A 24125-nucleotide genomic window follows, 5' to 3' on the forward strand; every position below is an offset into this window, starting at 1 on the left:
TCTACTTCTTTACTGTAGTGAGCAGCTTCCAATTCTTCTTGTGCTTTAACACCAGACCTTTCTATCTCAGAATCTATCAACATAAATTATTAGACTAAGGAAGTCAGGCCTGAGAGCAGTTAGATGATCTGGGGGTGGTTTGAGCTGATGCATGTTATATTGTTAGCTATTATTTTTTAATGGATTATTTGTATCTCAAACTCAACAATATTACATTAGATAATGTTTCCCTGTTTCTCATAAACTACAATACTGGCTTTAAACTCAACATTCAAAAAATTATGATCATGGCATCTGATCCCACCACTTGATGGTAAATAGATGGGGGACTGGAAACAGTGACAGACTTTATGTTCTTGGGTTCCAAAATTACTGCACAATGACTACAGCCATGAAATGAAAAGACATTTGCTCCTAAAAGAAGAAAAGCTATGACAAACCTAGACACTGTATCAAAAAGCAGAGACATGGCTTTGCCTACAAAGGTCTATATAGTCAAAGCTATGTCTTTTCTAGTAGTCATATACAGATGTGAGAGTTGGACCATAAAGAAGGCTGAGCACCGAAGAACTGGTGCTTTCAAACTGTGGTGCTGGAGAAGACTCTTGAGAGTCCCTTGGACAGCAAGGAGATCAAACCATTCAATCTTAAAGGAAATCAACCTTGAATATTCATTGGAAGTACTGATGATGAAGCTGAAGCTCCAATACTTCGTCACCTGATGCGAAAAGCCAACTCATTGGAAAAGACTCTGATGCTGGGGAAGAGTGAGGACAGGAGAAGAAGAGGGCAACAGAGGATGAGATAGTTGGATGGCATCATCAACTTAATAACATGAGTTTGAGCAAACTGTAGGAGATGGTAAAGGGTAGGGAAGCCTGGCATGCTGCAGTCCATGGGGTCACAAAGAGTCACACACAACTGAGTGACTGAACAATGATACTGTACATAAATTTAAGCATTTCTAAACACTTTCTATTCAAGGGAATATAAAGTTCTATATAGAAACAAAGTATTCTCCTTCAAATATTCTTCCCTAAATTTGATCACTTCCCTCACAACTTTAGTGTTCTTCATGATCTCTGCCCGTTCATGGTTAACCTGTAATCAGGTCAGTTCAGTTGCTCAGTCGTGTCCGACTCTTTGCGACCCCATAAATCGCAGCACGCCAGGCCTCCCTGTCCATCACCAACTCCCAGAGTTCACTCACACTCATGTCCATTGAGTCGGTGATACCATCCAGCCATCTCATCCTCTGTTGTCCCCTTTTCCTCCTGCCCTCAATCCCTCCCAGCATCAGGGTCTTTTCCAATGAGTCAACTCTTCCATGAGGTGGCCAAAGCATTGGAGTTTCAGCTTCAGCATTATTCCTTCCAATGAACACCCAGGACTGATCTCCTTTAGGATGGACTGGTTGGACCTCCTTGCAGTCCAAGGTACTCTCAAGAGTCTTCTCCAACGCCACAGTTCAAAAGCACCAATTCTTTGGTGCTCAGCTTTCTTCACAGTCCAACTCTCACATCCATTCATGACCACTGGAAAAACCATAGCCTTGTCTAGACGGATCTTTGTTGGCAAAGTAATGTCTCTGCTTTTTAATATGCTGTCTAGGTTGGTCATAACTTCCAAGGAGTAAGCATCCTTTAATTTCATGTCTGACACTGTTTCCACTGTTTCCCCATCCATTTCCCATGAAATGATGGGACCAGATGCCATGATGTTAGTTTACTGAATGTTGAGCTTTAAGCCAACTTTTTTACTTTCCTCTTTCACTTTCATCAAGAGGCTTTTTAGTTCCTCTTCAGTTTCTGCCATAAGGGTGGTGTCATCTGCATATCTGAAGTTATTGATAGTCCAATGTAAATGTCAGCTATAGTGTGAAATCATCTTTGAATCCACTGGTACACACTGGTCTTATAAACTACCAGTTATATCTTTTTTATTACCATTACTTCCTTGTGACCTTTCATTATAGTTTACTATGGAGATTTCTCAACAATCCTAGTAGATTATGGGTTTGCTGCAGATAAGAATATCACTTATCCTTCTGCCTGCTGTCTTTGTTTCCTTCACAGCACAAGCAAAATTAGTGACTTTTATATTTCACAGATGTGTACCAATTTTTTTGAATGAGTGAGTAAATGTCCTGGTGATATAGATTTCAGGTATTCACCTGACTGAATTTATCTTTTACAAGTACTATTCTTGGGATATTTTTAAAATATCAATACAGGAAATATAAAATGCACTTATTCTATTTATGGTGTACTATTTCTGAAAATGAAGTGCACTGATGTCTTCATGGCATTTTTATATGACTATAAAAATTGATTTCTCTCTCTAAAGAGACGAATAAGTTGAATCAACAACTGTTTCTAAGGAACATCAAATCCAGACCTCCTACTAACTATTTGAATAAACAAGGAAAATAGAATTAGCAAATCCAACAGATTATAACTGGGCAGTATATTGTATGTAGTGATCATTAATATAGTCTTTCAGTATTTTAAGGCTAGAGAATACAATATCCTAAAAATAAAAACAGATTTCAGTGTTTAATCACTACCCATTTCCTTAAGTTATCATTACTGTATTCAGGTAGAGAGTTGAAGAGATGATGCCATCATCATGAATTGTACAGAGATAAGCAAATAGATATCTTCCACATAAAGTCAAAATATTGATTTTTCAAAATCTGTAATATTTTCAAGCTTTATTGATATATAATTAGCATAAAACACTGTATAGGTTTAAGGTGGCTTCCCTGGTGGCTCAGTCAGTAAAGAGTCCACCCACAATGCAGGAGACCTGGTTCGATCCCTGGGTCATTGTGAATTTTACCTTGTTTGAAACTAAAAATTTGTATTACAATTCTTGAGCTTTCTTCTGAAATAAAGTTAAATAAGTTGAAAACAATTTGTTATTTTTAGTTTTACTTTTCAGAAGATGTTAGACAGGAGCAGCCTTTTGAACTAAATATTCCTACTACTCAGGCAAAGCCTTCTGAATATCCCATAAAGTCCCATGAATTACTAGGCTTCCCAGTCTGGCTGATGAGAACAGGCATTCATTTGCCATCCTGTGTGAACCTCAGGTGATATTTCCTGTAATTGGTTCAGGCAAATCAGCCCCAGCTGTGTGAGCTGGTGTGCTGAGCTGGGCTCTGCACCCCAGGAGTACTGAGCAGGGCTCTGAATGCTCAAGGAAGGCCTCTGCAGGTGTTTAGGGTTCTCTCTACACACAGCTGTCTCCTCTCTGGTGCTCTGGCCTATGAATTCTAGCCACCTTGGTCTCTTCAAACTCTCAGCTGCATCTCATTTCTTGGTATCACCCGATCGCCTCCTCCGTGCACCAGCCTGGAGTCTCTTCAAATGTAGTAAGCTGGGCTAATCCTAAGACTCATTTGCTTCTCATCTTTGCAGGGGTGTGCTGAGTGCTAAATCATTTTAGTCATGTCCGACTCTGCAACCCTAGGGACTGTAGCTCACCAAGCTCCTCTGTCCATGGGCTTTCCCAGGCATGAATACTGGAATGGTTTGCCATGCCCTCCTCCAGGGGATCTTCCTGACCCAGGGATTCAACCTGCTTCTCATGTCTCCTGCATAGGCAGGCAGGTTCTTTACCACTAGGGCCACCTGGGAATCCCCTAGCCAGGGATCACTATCCTTTGTTGTCTGATGTTCAAAATCTTGAAAGCTGTTCTTTCATTTATTTCATCTTGATTTAGTTGTTTCAGGTTGGAGGGTAAATATCTATAAGAAGTTGAAGATCCTGGAAGTCTCTGAGATTGTCCTCATTTCTCTTAATTCGTTTTTCTTTTATCCTCTCTGATTCATTTATTTCTACCATTCTGTCTTGAGAAAGAAGAATGGAACTGGAGGAATCAACCTACCTGACTTCAGGCTCTACTACAAAGCCACAGTTATCAAGACAGTATGGTACTGGCACAAAGACAGAAATATAGATCAATGGAACAAAATAGAAAGCCCAGAGATAAATCCACGCACATATGGACACCTTATCTTTGACAAAGGAGGCAAGAATATACAATGGATTAAAGACAATCTCTTTAACAAGTGGTGCTGGGAAATCTGGTCAACCACTTGTAAAAGAATGAAACTAGAACACTTTCTAACACCATACACAAAAATAAACTCAAAATGGATTAAAGATCTCAACGTAAGACCAGAAACTATAAAACTCCTAGAGGAGAACATAGGCAAAACACTCTCCGACATACATCACAGCAGGATCCTCTGTGATCCACCTCCCAGAATATTGGAAATAAAAGCAAAAATAAACAAATGGGACCTAATTAACCTTAAAAGCTTATGCACATCAAAGGAAACTATTAGCAAGGTGAAAAGGCAGCCTTCAGAATGGGAGAAAATAATAGCAAATGAAGCAACTGAATCTTCATTCAAACAACTAATCTCGAGAATATATAAGCAACTCCTACAGCTCAACTCCAGAAAAATAAATGACTCAATGGGCCAAAGAACTAAATAGACATTTCTCCAAAGAAGACATACAGATGGCTAACAAACACATGAAAAGATGCTCAACATCACTCATTATCAGAGAAATGCAAATCAAAACCACTATGAGATACCATTTCACACCAGTCAGAATGGCTGTGATCCAAAAGTCTACAAGCAATAAATGCTGGAGAGGGTGCAGAGAAAAAGGAACCCTCTTACACTGTTGGTGGGAATGCAAACTAGTACAGCCACTATGGAGAACAGTGTGGAGATTCCTTAAAAAACTGGAAATAGAACTGCCTTATGACCCAGCAATCCCACTGCTGGGCATACACACTGAGGAAACCAGAAGGGAAAGAGACACGTGTACCCCAATGTTCATCGCAGCACTGTTTATAATAGCCAGGACATGGAAGCAACCTAGATGTCCATCAACAGATGAATGGATAAGAAAGCAGTGGTACATATACACAATGGAGTACTACTCAGCCATTAAAAAGAACACATTTGAATCCGTTCTAATGAGGTGGATGAAACTGGAGCCTATTATACAGAGTGAAGTAAGCCAGAAAGAAAAACACCAATACAGTATACTAACGCATATATGTGGAATTTAGAAAGATGGTAACAATAACCCTGTGTACGAGACAGCAAGAGACACTGATGTATAGAACAGTCTTATGGACTCTGTTGGAGAGGGAGAGGGTGGGAAGATTTGGGAGAATGGCATTGAAACATGTGTAATATCATGTATGAAACGAGTTGCCAGTCCAGGTTCAATGCACGATACTGGATGCTTGGGGCTGGTGCACTGGGACAACCCAGAGGGATGGTGTGGGGAGGGAGGAGGGAGGAGGGTTCAGGATGGGGAGCACATGTATACCTGTGGCGGATTCGTTTTGATGTTTGGCAAAACTAATACAGTGTTTCAGGTTTAAAAATAAAATAAAATTAAAAAAAAAAAAAAAAGAAGTTGAAGATCCTAAGAGACTTCTCTCCTTGAGATACCCTCCTCATTTGTCTTCCATAGAATTTATATATTCTGCTTTTACCTGTTACCTCTGGCTGTTTCTTCTCCATCTTTCAAATCTGTAACCCCTAAAGAAGTGGTAAAGAATCTGCCTGCCAATCAGGAGGCACAAAGATGCATGTTCAATACCTACCTTGGTGGGGAAGATCCCCTGGAAGAGGGCATGGCAACCCACTCCAGTATTCTTACCTGGAGAAGATATTAAAAGATATTCTTGTCTGGATGTAAGTAATTGAAGCTTTCCATGATCGCCAGCTGTCTGAATCTGTGGATGTGAAATAGATGATATGAAAGAACAATAAACATATACTTAAGGCTGTAAATTGTATTTGGATTTTGACTATGTGGAGGGTCAGCACCCCAACCCCTGTGTTGGTAAAGGATCAGCTATGATTTACTTTAATATATTATTATAATAAGATTTTTCTTTTTAAGGAAAATCTTCATCGATTATAGTAGATACTTAATATACTTTAATTCTCTATTCTCACCATTCTGCCTCATCACTTTCCTGAGGATATTGCCCAAATACTAAATGAGGGATGACAGTCGAATGTTGTACATAGATATTAATATACTTAAAGATAAGTTGATAGAAAACACTTCCAAAAAACCAGAGATTATTCAAAGAAACTAAAATGATTAATTAAAAACTGTTAAACATCAATTTCTGTATCTTATTTTATGATATTGCTATATCATAAAATGGAAAAATATATCTTTGTGACTAAATAACAATGAAACACATGTGCTATATTATCAGATAATATAAGTTTTATTTTATCTCTTTGATTGGTTAAGTATGTATGTCTATGCTAAATCTGGTAAATCTAACAATAGGGCTCTAGTTCAAGTGTGTTATAAAATAAAATACAATGCTCTGTGTATTAGACTGCTAGGGCTGTTGTAATATTATACCATAGACTGAGTGGGTTAAACTATAGTAATTTATTTGCTCACAGTTTTGGAGATTAGAAGCCCAAGATCAAGGTGCTGGAAAAATCTGTTTCTGGTAAGACCTCTCTTCCTGACTTTCAGAAGGCTGCCTTCTCTCTCTGTCCTCACATGGCCCTTTCTCTGTGTGTGTGGGAAGAGAGAGTGATCTCTATCTAGTGCTTCTTCCTCTTCTTATCAGTTTTCTTTTTCCTTCTTCTATCTTATCAGTTTTATGGGCCTATGGCCCTACCTTTATGACCTCATGTAACTTTAATTACCTCCTTGAAGGCCCTATCTCCAAAAACAGTCACATTAAAGTGTAAGGCTTCAGCATGATAGATTTGGGGTTCACAATTCAGTCCATAAGAATATACAGTTGACCCCTGAACAAGGCAGGAGTTAGGGACATCAACCCCCGCAAAGGAAAAATACCCAAGGATAAGTTTGCAGTTGAATATTGTAAAGCAATTGTCCTCCAATTAAAAACAAATAAATTTTAAAAACTTCACAGTTGGTTTTTCATACCACAGCTCTACATTCTCAGATTCAACCAACCACAGATAGATCATGGGGTACTATAGTACATATTTATGGAAAAAAAACTCCACGAAGGAGTGGAAACTTGCAATTCAAACTGACATTATGGGTCAACTGTATGTAATTTTCTGATAAAGATAAGTGAGGCCTGAATATTAAGTATCTCAGGCCAAAAAAAAATCATAAGAATAGAAAACACTGGGAACTGTAAATACATTCAAATTGCAAGAAATTTAATTATTACATGTATTAATATAATTTATATATAAACAATATCTAATGACTACATTTAAAGGAAAATGATGAGGTTAATTTAGCTTACTATATGAAGTGTTTGGTTTATAATTCTGTGTCTGAATTAAGACTATACATTTTAAATTTTAAAAGGCTGAGGTTGTTAAAATTTTTTAAAAACTTGCATGTTTGTAATATACTGAGTTATATATTCTGTGAAGATTGTACAAATCTTTAAACCACTTGATCCTTTAATAACTGGAATTTTGTCATTAATTTTACACTTGAGAGAGGAACAGACTGATTTAATCAAGACATAATTATAGTACTTGGAAATATAATTTTATTCTTTTACTGAAGAAATGTGCTCACATATTTATTTTTTAATTTTGACATGAACTCTCTTCATGACATGAAAGTTTCTCTTTTTCTTATCTTCCTCTAATTATTGGATTTTTTTCCCTATCCATTTCCTCTATTTCCCACTATTCTCTCTTCTTCTTTATTCATTAAACTTTCCTTTTATACATCCAACAAATTTTATTATATCTGAATATAATTTTGATTTTTTAGGGGTGTGCTTTTGCTTCTGTAATTTATAGGATTACTAACATGTACCTTAGAGATTGATCTGCTTGGTATTTTCAGTTATCTTACTGAAAATACAATATTCATAATCTCCTGAGACTGTTGCAGTCCTTGGCAACAAAGTCTGCGTGTTATCTACATGCTCACCGTTATCAACTTTGAAACAGCTGTTTACCTGACTTTGATAGCTACTTTAAAAGACCATTCTCAGGAAATATTTCCTAACCATGGTAACCATAATGCACAAACACACACAGATACTCCTGTATAAAACTCTTGTATAGAAATGTGGTATACAAAGACTGTCAGCAATATTAAGACCCACACAGTCTGGGGTGGATCTGGAGAAAATGTCACGGGTCACCCAGAAAGTTAAGGATTAATTAAAGTGAAAATGAGTAAATTAGAAAGAAAATTTGTTATTTTACCCCAGAATATAACAGGAACCATTCTGGATGGTTAGCATTCTCTTTAAGCTCCAGGTGGCCACTGTTACTTTTTTTTTTTTTTTTTTTTTTTTTTTTTTTTTTTTTTTTTTTCAAGCTATGATTTTTATTTTTATTTTTATTTTTTTTTTTTTTTATTTTTTTTTTTTAAATTTTATTTTATTTTTAAACTTTACATAACTGTATTAGATTTGCCAAATATCAAAATGAATCCGCCACAGGTTTACATGTGTTCCCCATCCTGAACCCTCCTCCCTCCTCCCTCCCCATTCCATCCCTCTGGGTCGTCCCAGTGCACCAGCCCCAAGCATCCAGTATCGTGCATCGGACCTGGACTGGCAACTCATTTCATACATGATATTTTACATGTTTCAATGCCATTCTCCCAAATCTTCCCACCCTCTCCCTCTCCCACAGAGTCCATAAGACTGTTCTATACATCAGTGTCTCTTTTGCTGTCTCGTACACAGGGTTATTGTTACCATCTTTCTAAATTCCATATATATGCGTTAGTATACTGTATTGGTGTTTTTCTTTCTGGCTTACTTCACTCTGTATAATAGGCTCCAGTTTCTTATTCTGCATGTCTGACACTTTTGTATTTATACCTATCCAAGCAACTTTGGAATTTTACATTTAGCAGCACATTATTTTCTCATCATTTCATCTCTAGACTCAAAAGGTAAAAATATTCCAGTTTCTCTAGGCAACCAGCACAGCCCAGACTCTCCCTTCTGTATAAAACATGTGAAGCTGAGTTTTTTCATGCATTCACTCAACTAAATGCTTACTGAGCCAGGCATTGCACTAGCTCCAAAAGCCGATACATTTGCTTCCTTCTAATCTTCTCTACGCGACTTCCCTGGTGGTCCAGTGGCTAACACTCCATGCTCACAGTGTTGGTGGCACAGGTTCTATCCCTGATCACGGAACTAGATCGCACATGCCACAGCTAAAGATCCTGCATGCCGCAGCAAAGATGGAAGATCCTGCATGCATCAACCAAGTTTTTCCAGTAGTCATGTACGGATGTGAGAATTGGACTATAAAGAAAGCTGAGTGCTGAAGAACTAATGCTTTTGAACTGTGGTGTTGGAGAAAGACTCTTGAGAGTCCCTTGGACTGCAAGGAGATCCAAGCACTCCATCCTAAAGGAGATCCGTCCCAATTACTCATTTTAAGGACTAATGCTGAAGCTGAAACTCCAATTCTTTGACCACATGATGCAAAGAACTGACTCATTGAAAAGTCCCTGATGCTGGGAAAAATTGAAGGCGGGAGAAGGACACAACAGAGGATGAGATGGTTGGATGGTATCACCAATGCGATGGATATGAGTTTGAGCAAGCTCTGGGAGTTGGTGATAGGCAGGGAAGCCTCACGTCCTGCAGTCCATGGGGTTGCAAATAGTTGGACACGACTGAGTGACTGAACTGAACTGAACTGAGTCTTCTCTACTGGAGGAAACATTTAAATAAAATAATCACAGAAAATAATGGTGAATTTCAACTTCCACAAATGTTGTAGAAGAGGTACACAGTGCTAGAAAACTGAGAAACTGACCTCACACCAAAGGTCAGTGAAGTCTTCCCTGTGGAATTATCACCTCAACTGAGATCTGAAGGATGAGTAGCAGATAAGCAGATGAAAGAAGGGGAGAAAAGCAATATTGGTAAAGGTTATCTTTTGGTATCTTGATGCATCATGGCAAATATAAAGGAATAAAATCTATCATGTGGCTACAGTACAAGTTTGAAGGAGAACAGGGTGTGAAACCAGATTGAAGAGGGAGATGGAAGCCAGTTTTCACTTTATGAAGGGAAGATACAGAGTAAGAATTGCTTTTTGTAAAGGTAACTCTGGAAGACTGTGGCATATTTTATAATTGTTTTTCTTGAATTACATTTCTTTGGATGATTGATCAATTGGAAGGGAAGCTTCCTTTATTATCTCATGTTAGTACTTCACAATCACCCTAGTTTATCCCACTGTGTATACTAAGCCTCAATGCCTTGAATAATTCAAAAAAAGAAATGGAGGAACACTGGAAATCTTTGTTCCACCATTAACTTCAAGTCTTTGATAATTTCAGTTTGGAATTGTGAATATTTCTAGGCCTCTGTGAAGAGTTGGTCTGCACAGATTGACTATGTAGTAGAGTGTCATATAGTATAAGCCAGAGTTGCAGCTTGTTTAAAAAAGTCAACAAATATATATCTAATCTGTAATATGAGAGAAATTAAAGATCTAAAACTTTAAATGAGCCTAATAGCTGGAATGGAGAAGGCAATGACACCCCACTCCAGTACTCTTGCCTGGAAAATCCCATGGACAGAGGAGCCTGGTGTGCTGCAGTCCATGGGGTCGCTAAGAGTCAGACATGACTGAGCGACTTCCCTTTCACTTTTCACTTTCATGCATTGGAGAAGGAAATGGCAACCCACTCCAGTGTTCTTGCCTGGAGACTCCCACTTTTAGCCACTAGGCCACCTGTCTCATTCCTTCAATACATCTGGAATTGTAGATTTAGTTCTGCTGAGTGATCTTCTATATCAATAACCTTAATGTCTCTGTTTCTGATTTGTAGTAATTGTTGTTGTTTTAGTCACTAAGTCCTGTCTGACTCTTTTGCAACCCCCTGGACTATAGCTCACCAGGCTCCTCTGTGCATGAAATTTCCCAGGCAAAATTACTGGACTGGGTTGCCATTTCCTTCTCCAGGGAATCTTCCCAACCCAGGTATCAAACCTGGGTTTCCTGTGTCTCCAGCATTGGCAGGTGGATTCTTTACCATTAAGCCATCTGGGAAGCCCACTTCAAATTTATATTATCTGTTAAATAATCAGGCTAGAAAACAAAACCACCTTGGAGACAGTAGAATGAAAACCATCCTGGAGAGTTGACTGGGTTATCTGAAGGAAAAAACTACCCAGCCAAAATAGTGACCATCTCATTCATTCACTTACTCAATTCATTCGAGCAACATTCCATAGCATAGAGATATATTAATTAACTCAAAAGTGCCAAAGAATTGATGCTTTTGAACTGTGGTGTTGGAGAAGACTCTTGAGAGTCCCTTGGACTGCAAGGAGATCCAACCAGTCCATTCTGAAGGAGATCAGCCCTGGGATTTCTTTGGAAGGAATGATGCTAAAGCTGAAACTCCAGTACTTTGGCCACCTCATGCGAAGAGTTGACTCATTGGAAAAGACTCTGATGCTGGGAGGGATTGGGGGCTGGAGGAGAAGGGGAAGGCAGAGGATAAGATGGCTGGATGGCATCACTGACTCGATGGACGTGAGTCGGAGTGAACTCCAGGAGTTGGTGATGGACAGGGAGGCCTGGCGTGCTGTGATTCATGGGGTCGCAAAGAGTTGGACATGACTGAGCGACTGATCTGATCTGATCTGATTAAAAACTAGGTTAAAACTTTACAAAGAACAAAACATACTCCCTGCCCTCAAAGAGTTCATTGTCTCTGTGGAGCAATAACTCACCATTACAGACCACCTGTTAAATGAAAGAATATTAAGGGAGGCTAGAGAAGAGGTACAGTCTAAATATCTCCAGGGGATCTTCCATAAAGAGTTGGACATGACTGAGCATGTGCAGGTACAGGCACAGCTTAAGAGGAGGAGAAAGTGTGAGCAGTGTGGTCAGTGGGAAAGAGAGGTCAGGGAATACTACCTGGAGGAATCTCAGATGCACTTATTGTAGCTTTCATATATGTGGAACTGGCAACTCTTCACTCTGATTTAAGGGATTCCCTTGAGTTAACCTGAAGGCACAACCCTATTTGCATCTCCCCAAGATTTAGTTACACAGTTAACACCAAATAATTCAGAAGGAGTTAAGTATGAATTCTTTAACTACTATTGTACTTCCTTTATGTTGGATTCTCTCATTTTATCTTTATTGTTTAATTGAAGTCTAGTTGATTTTCAATATTGTGTTAGGTTCAGGTGTACAGTGAGGTGATTCAGTTATACATACATATATTTTATGTATTAATATATATGTATATTTTATTTTAAAATTATTTTCTATCATGGATTATTGCAAGATATTGAATATTGTCCCCTATGCTATACAGTAAAATCTAGTTGCTTATCTCTTTTATGTAGTTTGTAGCTGTTAAACCCATACTCCTAATTTATCCTTCCCATCCTCCCTTTCCCCTTTAGTAATCTAAGTGTGCTTTCTGTGTCTGTGAGACTCTGTCCATTTTGTATATATATTCATTTAATTTAGATGTTTAGATTCTATATATAAATGACATCATATTATGTGTCTTTCTCTGTTTAACTTACTTCACTTAAGTATGATATTCTCTAGGTCCATATATGTTGTTACAAATGGCAATATTTCACTTTTTTATGCTTAAGTAATGTTCCATTACATATATATATATATGACATCTTCTTAAACCATTTGCTTGTTAATGGGCACTTAATTTATTTCCATATATTGACTGTTGTAAATAGTACTACTATGACTATCTCAAAGACGACAGAATGATCTCAGTTCGTTTCCAAGGCAAACCATTCAATATCACAGTAATCCAAGTCTATGCCCCAACCAATAAAGGTGAAGAACTGGAAGTTCAATGGTTCTATGAAGACCTACAAGACCTTCTGCTGCTGCTGCCGCTAAGTCACTTCAGTCGTGTCTGACTCTGTGCAACCCCATAGACAGAAACCCACCAGGCTCCCCTGTCCCTGGGATTCTCCAGGCAAGAACACTGGAGTGGGTTGCCATTTCCTTCTCCAATGCATGAAAGTGAAAAGTGGAAAGGAAGTCATTCAGTCATGTCTGACTCTTAGCGACCCCACGGACTGCAGCTTACCAGGCTCCTCCGTCCATGGGATTTTCCAGGCAAGAGTACTGGAGTAGGTTGCCATTGTCTTCTAGAACTAACCAAAAAAGATGGCCTTTTCATCATAGAATGCAAAAGTAGGAAGTAAAGAGATACCAGGAGTAACAGCCAAATTTGGCCTTAGAGTGCAAAATGAAGCAGGGAAAAGGCTAACAGAGTTTTTCCAAGAGAACACATTGGTCACAGCAAATACTCTCTTCCGACAACACAAGAGACAACTCTACACATGGACATCACCAGATGGTCAATACCTAAATCAGACTGATTATATTATTTGCAGCCAAAGATGGAGAAGCTCTATACAGACAGCAAAAACAAGACCAGGAGCTGACTGTAAATCAGATATAAAATCCTTATTGCAAAATACAGACTTAAATTGAGGAAAGTAAGGAAAACCACTAAAAATTCAAATATGACCTAAATCAAATCCCTTATGATTATACAGTGGAAGTGACAAAAAGATTCAAGGAATTAGATCTGATAGACAGAGTACCTGAAGAACTATAGACAGAGGTTCGTGACATTGTACAGGAGGCAGTGATCAAGGCCATCCCCAAGAAAAAGAAATGCAAAAAGGAAAAATGGCTGTCTGAGGAGGCCTTACAAAAAGGTGAGAAAAGAAGAGAAGCAAAAGGCAAAGGAGAAAAGGAAAGACATACTCATTTGAATGCAGAGTTCCAAAGAATAGTGAGGAGAGATAAGAAAGACTTCCTCAGTGAACAATATAAAGAAATAGAGGAAAATGATAGAATGGAAAAAAGAGATCTCTTTAAGAATATTAGGGATACCAAGGGAACATTTCATGCAAAGATGGGCACAAAAAAGGACAGAAATGGTATGGACCTAAAAGAAGCAGAAGATATTAAGAAGAGGTGGCAAGAATACACAGAAGAACTATACAGAAAAGATCTTCATGACCCAGATAACTGTGATGGTGTGATCACTCACCTGGAGCTAGACATCATGGAATGAAAAGTTAAGTGGGCCTATGAACTAAAGACCCTTTATTCATAGTGATCACTATGAACAAAGTTAGTGGAGGTGATGGAATTCCAGTTGAGATATTTCAAATGCTAAAAGATGATGCTGTGAAAGTGCTGCACTCAATATGCCAGAAAGTTTGGAAAACACAGCAGTGACCACATGATTGGAAAACATCAGTTTTCATTCCAACCCCAAAGAAAGGCGCTGCCAAAGAATGATCAAACTACTGCATAATTGCAATCATCTCACATGCTAGCACAGTAATGCTCAAAATTCTCCAAGTGAGATTTCAACAGTATGTGAACTGAGAACTTCCAGATGGTTCAAGCTGGTTTTAGAAAAGGCAGAGGAACCAGAGATCAAATTGCCAACATCCATTGGATCATAGAAAAAGCAAGGGAGTTCCAGCAAAACATCTATTTCTGCTTTATTGACTATGCCAAAGCCTTTGTCTGTGTGGATCACAAAAAACTGGAAAATTCTTAAAGAGATGGGAATACCAGACCACCTGACCTGCCCCCTGAGAAATCTGTATACAGGTCAAGAAGCAATAGTTAGAACTGGACATGGAACAGTGTACTGGTTCCAAATTGGAAAAGGAGTATGCCAAGGCTGTATATTGACAACCTGCTTATTTAGCTTATATGTAGAGTACATCATGTGAAATGCTGGGCTAGATGAAGCACAAGCTGGAATAGAGATTGCCGGGAGAAATATCAATAACCTCAGATATGTAGATGACACCACTCTTATGGCAGAAAGCAAAGAACTAAAGAGCCTCTTGATGAAAGTGAAAAAGGAGAGTGAAAAATTTGGTTAAAACTCAACATTCAGAAAACTAAGATCATGGCATCTGGCCCCATCACTTCATGGCAGATAGATGGGGACACTTGGAAACAGTAATAGACAATTTTCTTGGGCTTCAAAATCACTGTGGATGGTGATTGCAGCCATGAAATTACAAGACGCTTGCTGCTTGGAAGGAAAGTTATAACCCATCTAGATAGCATATTAAAAAGCAGAGACATTACTTGGCTGACAAAGGTCCATCTAGTCAAAGCTGTGGTTTTTCCAGTAGTCATGTTTGGATGTGAGAGTTGGACTATAAAGAAAGCTGAGCACCAAGGAACTGATGCTTTTGAACTGTGGTGTTGGCAAAGACTCTTGGGAGTTCCTTGGACTGCAAGGAGATCCAAACAATCAATCCTAAAGGAAATCAGTCCTGAATATTCATTGGAAGGACTAATGCTGAAGCTGAAACTCCAATACTTTGGCCACCTGGTGTGAAGAACTGACTCACTGGAAAAGATCCTGATGCTGGGAAAGATTAAAGGTGGGAGAGGAAGGGGATGACAGAGGATGAGATGGTTGGATGGCATCATCAACTCAATGGCCATGAATTTGAGCAAGCTCCATGAGTTGGTGATGGACAGGGAGGCCTGGCATGCTGCAGTCCATGTGGTCTCAAAGAGTTGGCCACTGAGTGACTGAACTGATGAATATTGGGGTATATGTATCATTTCAAATAAAAGTTTTCATCTTTCCAAGTACATATCCAGGGGTGGGATTGCTTGATCATATGGTAGCTCTATTCTTAATTTTTAAAGGAATTTCCATACTGTTTTCCATAGTGACTGCACCTATTTACGTTTCCACCAAACGTATAGAAGGGTTCCCTTTTTTCCACACTCCCTCCAGCATTTGTTAATATGATTTATAAGCTTTTATGAACAAAAGCTCATTCTGACTATTGAGGTGATACCTCATTGTTGTTTTGATTTGCATTTCTCTAATCATTAGCACAGAGAAGACAATGGCACCCCACTCCAGTACTGTTGCCTGGAAAATCCCATGGACCGAGGAGCCTGGTGGGCTGCAGTCCACGGGGTCGCAGAGAGTCGGACATGACTGAGCGACTTCACTTTCACTTTTCACTTTCATACATTGGAGAAGGAAATGGCAACCCACTCTAGTGTTCTTGCCTGGAGAATCCCAAGGACAGGGGAGCCTGGTGGCCATCTATGGGGTCACACAGAGTCGGACAGAACTGAAGTGACTTAGCAGTAGCAGCAATCATTAGCAATGTTGAGCATTTTTTAAATGTGTGTTGGCTATCCGTATGCCTTCTTTGGAGAAATGTCTATGTACGTCTTCTGCCCATTTTTTGACTGGGTTGTTTGTTTTTTGATATTGAGCTTCATGGGTTGCTATATACTTTGGATATTAACTCCCTTGTCAGTCACATTATTTGCAAATATTTTCTCCTATTCCATAGGTTGCCTTCATTTTGCTGATGGTTTTCTTTGCTATGAAAAAGCTTTTAAGTTTGATTAGGTCCCATTTGTTTATTGCTTTTATTCCTCTCGCTTTGCGAGACTAACCTAAGAGTTTAGATAAGTCTAAATTTCTAAGAATGTTTTGCCTTTGTCCTCTTCTAGGAGTGGTATTGTTTCTTGTCTTAATTAAGGTCTTTAAGCCATTTCGAGTTTATTTTTGTATATTGTGTGAGGGAGTGTTCTTTTTCTACTGAGGCACAGTTGCTTTATGATGTTGTGTTAGTTTCTGCTGTACAACAAAGTGAGTCACCCATTTATATCCCCTCTCTCTTGGATCCCCCCACCCCATTGCACCCATGCATGTTGCTGCAGAGCACTGAGATGAGCTCCCTGTAATATTCATCAGGTTCCTATTAGCTATCTATTTAACACAAGGTAGTGTATATATGTCAACTCCAATCTCCCAATTCAGCCCACCCTCCTTCCCCCAACTCATGTCCACACATCCATTCTCTATGTCTGCATCTTATTTCTATGCTGCAAATAGGTTTATCTGTTCCATTTTTCTAGATTCCACATATGTGCATTGATATATACAGAGTCTCTTTCTGACTTACTTCATTCATATGACAGACTCTAGGTCTATCCATGTCTCTACAAATGATGAAACTTTGTTCCTTTTTACTCAGGAATTCCACTACTAGGCAGATATCCTGAGAAAACCATAGTTCAAGAAGACAAATGTGTCCCAGTGTTCATTGCAGCACTATTTGCAATAGCCAGGACATGGAAGCAACCTAAATGTCCATCAACAGATGAATGGATAAAGAATTGGTACATACACACAATGGAATGTTACTCGTCCATAAAAATGAGGACGTGTTCTATTTCATTGATTTACATGCAGCTTTCTAGCTTTCCCGACACAATTTTCTGAAGAGACTGTCTTTTTTCCCTTGTATATTCTTGCCTCCTTTGTTGTAGATTAATTGACCATAACTGTGTGGGTTGATTTATGGACTCTTTCTTCTGTTCCATTGATCTGTATGTCTGCTTTTGCACCATGATGGTTTTTTTAAGTTATTTTAAATTAATTTTGTTGGAGTATAGTTGTGTTACAATGTTTTGTTAGTTTGTACTGTACAGCAAAGTGAATCAGCAATATGTATACACGTGTATGCATGCTAACTTGTTTCAGTCGTGTTCAACTCTTTGCAACCCTATGGATTGTAGCCGGCCAGACTTCTCTATCCAATAACACCTCTTTTTTGGATTGCCTTCCCATTTAGGTCACCACAGAGCATTGAGTAGAGTTCCCTGAGCCATGCAGTTGGTTCTCATCACTTATCTATTTCATATGTAGTATCAATAGTGTATATATGTCAATCAAAATCTCTGAATTCCTTCCACTTCCCATTCCCCTGTTTATAGCCATAATGTCTATATATTTTTTCTATGTATCTATGTCTTTCTTTCTGCTTTGCTATTAAGAGCATCAATACCATTTTCCTAGATTCTACATATATGTGTTAATCTACCATATTTGATTTTCTCTTTTTGACTTATTTCACTCTGCATGACAATTTCTAGATCAATCCATGTGGATCACTACAAAGGATCCAAGCTTTGTAGTACTGTCTGAAGTCTGGAAGGGTTATACCTCCAGCTTTGTTCTTTTTCTTCAGAATTGCTTTGGCAATTCTGGATATTTTGTGATTCCATATAAATTTAAATTGATGAATAAAGCATGCTGTTTGACTTTAGGAAAATTCTAACTAAAAAAAGTACAAAAATGAGTCAGAAGGTAAAGAATGTATAAGCAAGCTATGCAATTCATTGCAAGTATGTGAACTGAAGATGCTGCAAAAAAATAAAGATGGTGCCATGATCCTTGAAAATTAATCTGGCACTGTCTTTGGGGAGTCACATCAGTATTTCAGGCCAATAGAAAAATAAGAACTATTTTACACATACCTGATTTTTATATTTGTTCACAGATTAGGGGGATTGTACATGTATTCTGCACTGACCTTGAAACAGATTGTCAAAGAGGAATGGGAATGAGAATAATGAGTCTGTGAATTGTAAACTGCATATTCCATGTTTTGTCTACATAATGAAAAAAGAGTCATCTTCAGAAAAAAGATCGTATGTTTGCTTTCAAACATTTTTAAAAGATCAATTTAATGTGTAGGAAGGGATACGCATTACACTTAATCACTTTGAGTAAAAGTCCAAGGTACAGAGGAAATTGATACATTTCCATAACAATGGATACTTTCAATTTAATTATACCCACTGCCCTAAGTCATCTGAGGGCAGGAAGTTTCCTCCTTTTTTATGCTGTGTCATTACTACTGAGGTTTTCTAGATGCAAAGTCAGCACCCAATCAAGACTTATTGAATGAAGTAACAATACATTTATAAAGGGTCCCAGATTGCTTTGTGTTTTTTAAGAAAACAAGATTTTAAGATGAAAGATACCATTGACAAAGTATATCTAAACTTCAGAATTTTGAATCCAGCCTAATGCAATATGTACCAGTATTGCCCTAAATTAAGTGCCAAATATCTTACAAGTGCATAGAGATAAGAATTTTAGTAAGACTATATGAATACTTAAGAATATTAATCTTATAAATAAGAATACTGTAAGAATATAAATCTTCGATATAAAACAGCTATATTGCCTTATTTTGTGAAAGAAAAAAATTATATATGAAATAATTTGTTCAAATGTTTCTAAGATATTCTTATTTGATTTTTATAAGTTAAAATATTTTTATTATTAACTCTAAAATTAAGTTAGCCTCTTTTGTACACATGTAAACAGAAAAGTAATTACTAAGAGAAGTACACAGTTGGAAGATATAGACTAAGATATGTTTATGCCTAAAAAAACATTTTTGTAAAAACAAGAATTTGTATCAAGGTAAATTTTAAGTATTTTGTCTTATAATGTGTGATATTTAAACATATAATTTGCCTTTTTTAAAAAAAATTTAATACTATCTATTTGGAAAAGCAGAATGGTATATATTTTCCTATTCCAAGGTAGATAGAATTTTGACAGGGGCAGGAAATGTGTTTGCACTCCCTATTGTGTAGAAATAATCCTCTATTTAAGGAACAGTCTTGGCAGCTGTGTTCAGGTGGCCGTGTAGACTGATCTGTGCTTCCTCACCAAATCAGAACAAAAGAGAAGAAAACACATTTTAGCCATCATGCTGCAGATAACTGAAATGAAAAATTACAAAGTAAATTGTTTTTGGCCAAACTGTTTCCTCCACAGAACTGAATATCTAAATGTGGTTTCCATTTTTCCACTGACAGGTCACAAGTTCCATTCTGGGTGACGTCTGAGATCCTGACTCAGGATGTAAACTAGGAGGGTCCAGGTCACGGTGACAGTAACCAAAGTTGTTAGATTTATTAATGTATTAGTCATCCTGCTAAAAATGTTGATATGAAATGGGCGTACAGCATTGCCTTAACTTGTGTTTTATTATTCTGATTTTAGCTCAATTATATAATCTAATTTGATTGAATCCAAGAGAATAAATTATAGTTAAACAGTAGTTATAATTTACATTTAGGTAGATAAAGAAAAAAAAAAAATATATATATATATATACATACACCTGAAAGGACAATGGAAGCTATGTTCTATTAAAAATTCAACTTTCAAAATTTAACAATCATGTATTTAAATTTAGCTCTAAATTTAGCTGTATGGACAAAAGAAATTACTACATGATAATTAGGGCTATCCTCTAGATTTTAGCATCTCTGCCTTATGCAATTTACATCAAAATTTACTTAAATCCAATCTTATTTGGATGATATTTAAACATACAATTTGGTTTCTAAATTAATACTGAGAAATCTGTATACAGGTCAAGAAGCAACAGTAAGAACGGGATATGGAACAACAGACTGGTTCCAAATCGGGAAAGGAGTACATCAAGGCTGTATATTGTCACCCTGATTATTTAACTTATGTGCAGAGTACATCATGAGAAATGCTGGACTGGATGAAGCACAAGCTGGAATCAAGATTGCTGGGAAAAATATCAAAACCCTCAGATATGCAGATGACACCACCCTTGTGGCAGAAAGAGAAGAACTAAAGAGCCTCTTAATGAAAGTGAAAAGAGGAGAGTGAAAAAGTTGGCTTAAAGCTCAACATTGAGAAAACTAAGATCATGGCAGCCGTCCCATCATTTCATGGCATATAGATGGGCAAACAGTGGAAACAGTGGCTGACTTAATTTTGGGGGGCTCCAAAATCACTGCAGATGGTGATTTCAGCCATGAAATTAAAACACATTTACTCCTTGAAAGAAAAGTTATGACCAACCTAGATAGCATATTAAAAAGCAGAGACATTACTTTGCTGACGAAGGTCCATCTAGTCAAAGCTATGGTTTTTCCAGCAGTCATGTATGGATGTGAGAGATGGACTATAAAGAAAGCTGAGTGCCGAAGGATTGATTCTTTTGAACTGTGGTGTTGGAGAAGACTCTTGAGAGTCCCTTGGACAGCAAGGAGACACAATCAGTCCATCCTAAAGGAGATCAGTCCTGAATATTCATTGGAAGAGCTAATGTTGAAGCTGATACTCCAATACTTTGGCCACCTGATGTGAAGACTGACTCATTTGAAAAGATCCTGATGCTAGGAAAGATTGAAGGCAGGAGGAGAAGCGGGTGAAAGAGAATGAGATGGTTGGATGTCATCAACTGACTCAATGGACATGAGTTTGAGTAAACTCTGGGAGTTGGTGATGGACAGGGAGGCCTGGCATGCTGCAGTCCATGGGATCACAAAGAGTCAGATACAACTGAGCGACTGAACTGAACTGAAGCTTAGTTATCTTTCAACCATCATTGGATTTAAATAGATTAGTAAAAGAGACAACTAGAGTCCAATGGGAGATTTCTTTAATCATGAAATGTTACGCAAAAACAAAAACAAACAGCAAGAAAAAAGTTATGGCTAACTTAGACCTATATATCAAATTTTATTTATCTTTAGACTATCAATAGATTCAATTCAGTTCAGTCCAGTTCAGTTCAGTCGCTCAGTCATGTCCAACTCTTTGCAACCCCATGTCTGCAGCATGCCAGGCCTCCCTGTCCATCACCAGCTCCTGGAGTTTACGCAAACTCATGTCCATTGAGTCGGTGATGCCATCCAACCATCTCATTCTCTGTCATTCCCTTCTCCTCCCACCTTCAATCTTTCCCAGCCTCAGGGTCTTTTCAAATGAATCAGTTCTTTGCATCAGGTGGCCAAATACTGGAGTTTCAGCTTCAGCATCAGTCCTTCCAATGAATACCCAGGGCTGATCTCCTTTAGGATGGACTGATTGGATCTCCTTGCTGTCCAAGGGACTCTTAAGAGTCTTCTCCAACACCATAGTTCAAAAGATTCAATTCCTTGGCACTCAGCTTTCTTTAGAGTCCATCTCTCACATCCATACATGACTGCTGGAAAAACCATAGCTTTGACTAGATGGACCTTTGTCAGCAAAGTAATGTCTCTGCTTTTTAATATGCTGTCTAGGTTGGTCATAACTTTTCTTTCAAGGAGTAAGTGTGTTTTAATTTCATGGCTGAAATCACCATCTGCAGTGATTTTGGAGGTCCCCAAAATAAAGTCTGACACTCTTTCCACTGTTTCCCCTATTTGCCATGACGTGTTAGGACCAGAAGCCATGATCTTAGTTTTCTCAATGTTGAGCATTAAGTCAAATTCTTCACTCTCTTCTTTCACTTTCATCAAGAGGCTCTTTTGTACTTCTTCACTTTATGCCTTAAGGGTTGTATCATCTGCATATCTGAGGTCATACCATATATCTCTCTTGGCAATCTTGATTCCAACTTGTGCTTCTTCTAGCCGAGCATTTCTCATGATGTACTCTGCATATAAGTTAAATAAGCAGAGTGACAGTATACAGCCTTGATGTGCTCCTTTTCCGATTTGGAACCAGTCTGTTGTTTCATGTCTGGTTCCAACAGTTGCTTCCTGACCAGGGTACAGATTTCTCAAGAGGCAGGTCAGGTAGTCTGGTATTCCCATCTCTTGAAAAATTTTTCACCGTTTGTTGTGATCCACACAGTCAAAGGCTTTGGCATAGTCAATAAAGCAGAAATAGTTGTTTTCCTGGAAATCTCTTGCCTTTTCAATGATCCAACAGATGTTGGCAATTTGATCTCTAGTTCTTCTAGACATCACCTGGAAGTTCATGGTTCACATACTCTTGAAGCCTGGCTTGGAGAATTTTGAGCATTTCTGTGCTAATGTGTGAGATGAGTGCAACAGTGTGGTAGTTTGAGCATTCTTTGGCGTTGCCTTTTTTTGGGATTGGAATGAAAACTTACCTTTTCCAGTCCTGTGGCCACTGCTGTGTTTTCCATATTTTCTGGTATATTGAATGCAGCACTTTCACAGCATCATCTTCTAACATTTGAAATAGCTCAACTGGAAATCCATCACCTCAGCCAGCTTTGTTCGTAGGGATGCTTCCTAAGGCCCACTTGACTCTGCATTCCAGGATGTCTGGCTCCAGGTGAGTGATCACACCATTGTCATTATCTGGGTCATGAAGATCTTTTTTGTATGGTTCTTCTGTGTATTCTTGCCCCCTCTTCTTAATGTCTTCTGCTTCTGTTAGGTCCATACCATTTCTGTCCTTTATTATGCCCATCTTTGCAAAAAATGCTCCCTCGGTATCTCTAATTTTGTTGAAGACATCTCTAGTGTTTCTCATTCTATTGTGTCCTCTGTTTCTTTGCATTGTTTACTGAAGAAGGCTTTCTTATCTCTCCTTGCTGTTCTTTGGAACTCTGCTTTCAAATGAGTTTATCTTTCCATTTCTCCTTTGCTTTTCACTTCTCTTCTTTTCACAGCTATTTGTAAGGCCTCCTCAGACAGCCATTTTGCCTTTTTTGCATTTCTTTTTATTGGGGATGATCTTGATCCCTGTCTCCTGTACAATGTCACAAACCTCCGTTCATAGTTCATCAGGCACTCTATCAGATCTAATCCCTTGAATCTATTTCTCACTTCCACTGTATAATCATAAGGGATTTGATTTAGTTCATACCTGAATGGTCTAGTGGTTTTCCCCAGTTTCTTCAATTTTAGTCTGAATTTGTCAATAAGGAGTTCATGATCTGAGCCACAGTCAGCTCCTGGTCTTGTTTTTGCTGACTGTATAGAGCTTCTCCATCTTTGGCTGCAAAGAATATAATCAATCTGATTTCGGTGTTTATCATCTGGTGATGTCCATTTGTAGAGTCTTCTCTTGTGTTGTTGGAAGAGGGTGTTTTCTATGACCAGTTCGTTTTCTTGGCAAAACCCTTTTTTAGCCTTTGCCCTGCTTCATTCTGTACTCCAAGGCCAAATTTGCCTGTTACTCCAGGTGTTTCTTGACTTCCTACTTTTGCATTCCAGTCCCCTATAATGAAAAGGACATATTTTGGGGGTGTTAGTTCTAGAAGGTCTTGTAGGTCTTCATAGAACCACTCAGCTTCAGCTTCTTCAGCATTACTGGTCAGGGCATAAACTTAGATTACTCTGATACTGAATGGTTTGCCTTGGAAATGAACAGAGATCATTCTGTCGTTTTTGAGATTGCATCTAAGTACTGCATTGAGGACTCTTTTGTGGACTATGATGGCTACTTTGCCCACAGTGGTAGATTAAAATAGGTTAATAAAAAAAAACCAT

General features: G+C 38.2%; 1 long non-coding RNA gene across 1 annotated transcript in view; it reads right to left on the bottom strand.

Annotated features, from left to right (window-relative positions):
* Nucleotides 1-24125, bottom strand: part of LOC129655691 (uncharacterized) — an 81568-nt gene that overhangs the window by 37595 nt on the left and 19848 nt on the right. The window contains exon 2 of the long non-coding RNA XR_008716085.1: nucleotides 5701-5776. This is a non-coding gene — a long non-coding RNA (uncharacterized LOC129655691). The remainder of the gene's footprint in view (nucleotides 1-5700; nucleotides 5777-24125) is intronic.

Source organism: Bubalus kerabau, chromosome 1, assembly GCF_029407905.1.
Source record: "Bubalus kerabau isolate K-KA32 ecotype Philippines breed swamp buffalo chromosome 1, PCC_UOA_SB_1v2, whole genome shotgun sequence".
NCBI classification, from domain to species: Eukaryota; Metazoa; Chordata; class Mammalia; order Artiodactyla; family Bovidae; genus Bubalus; species Bubalus kerabau.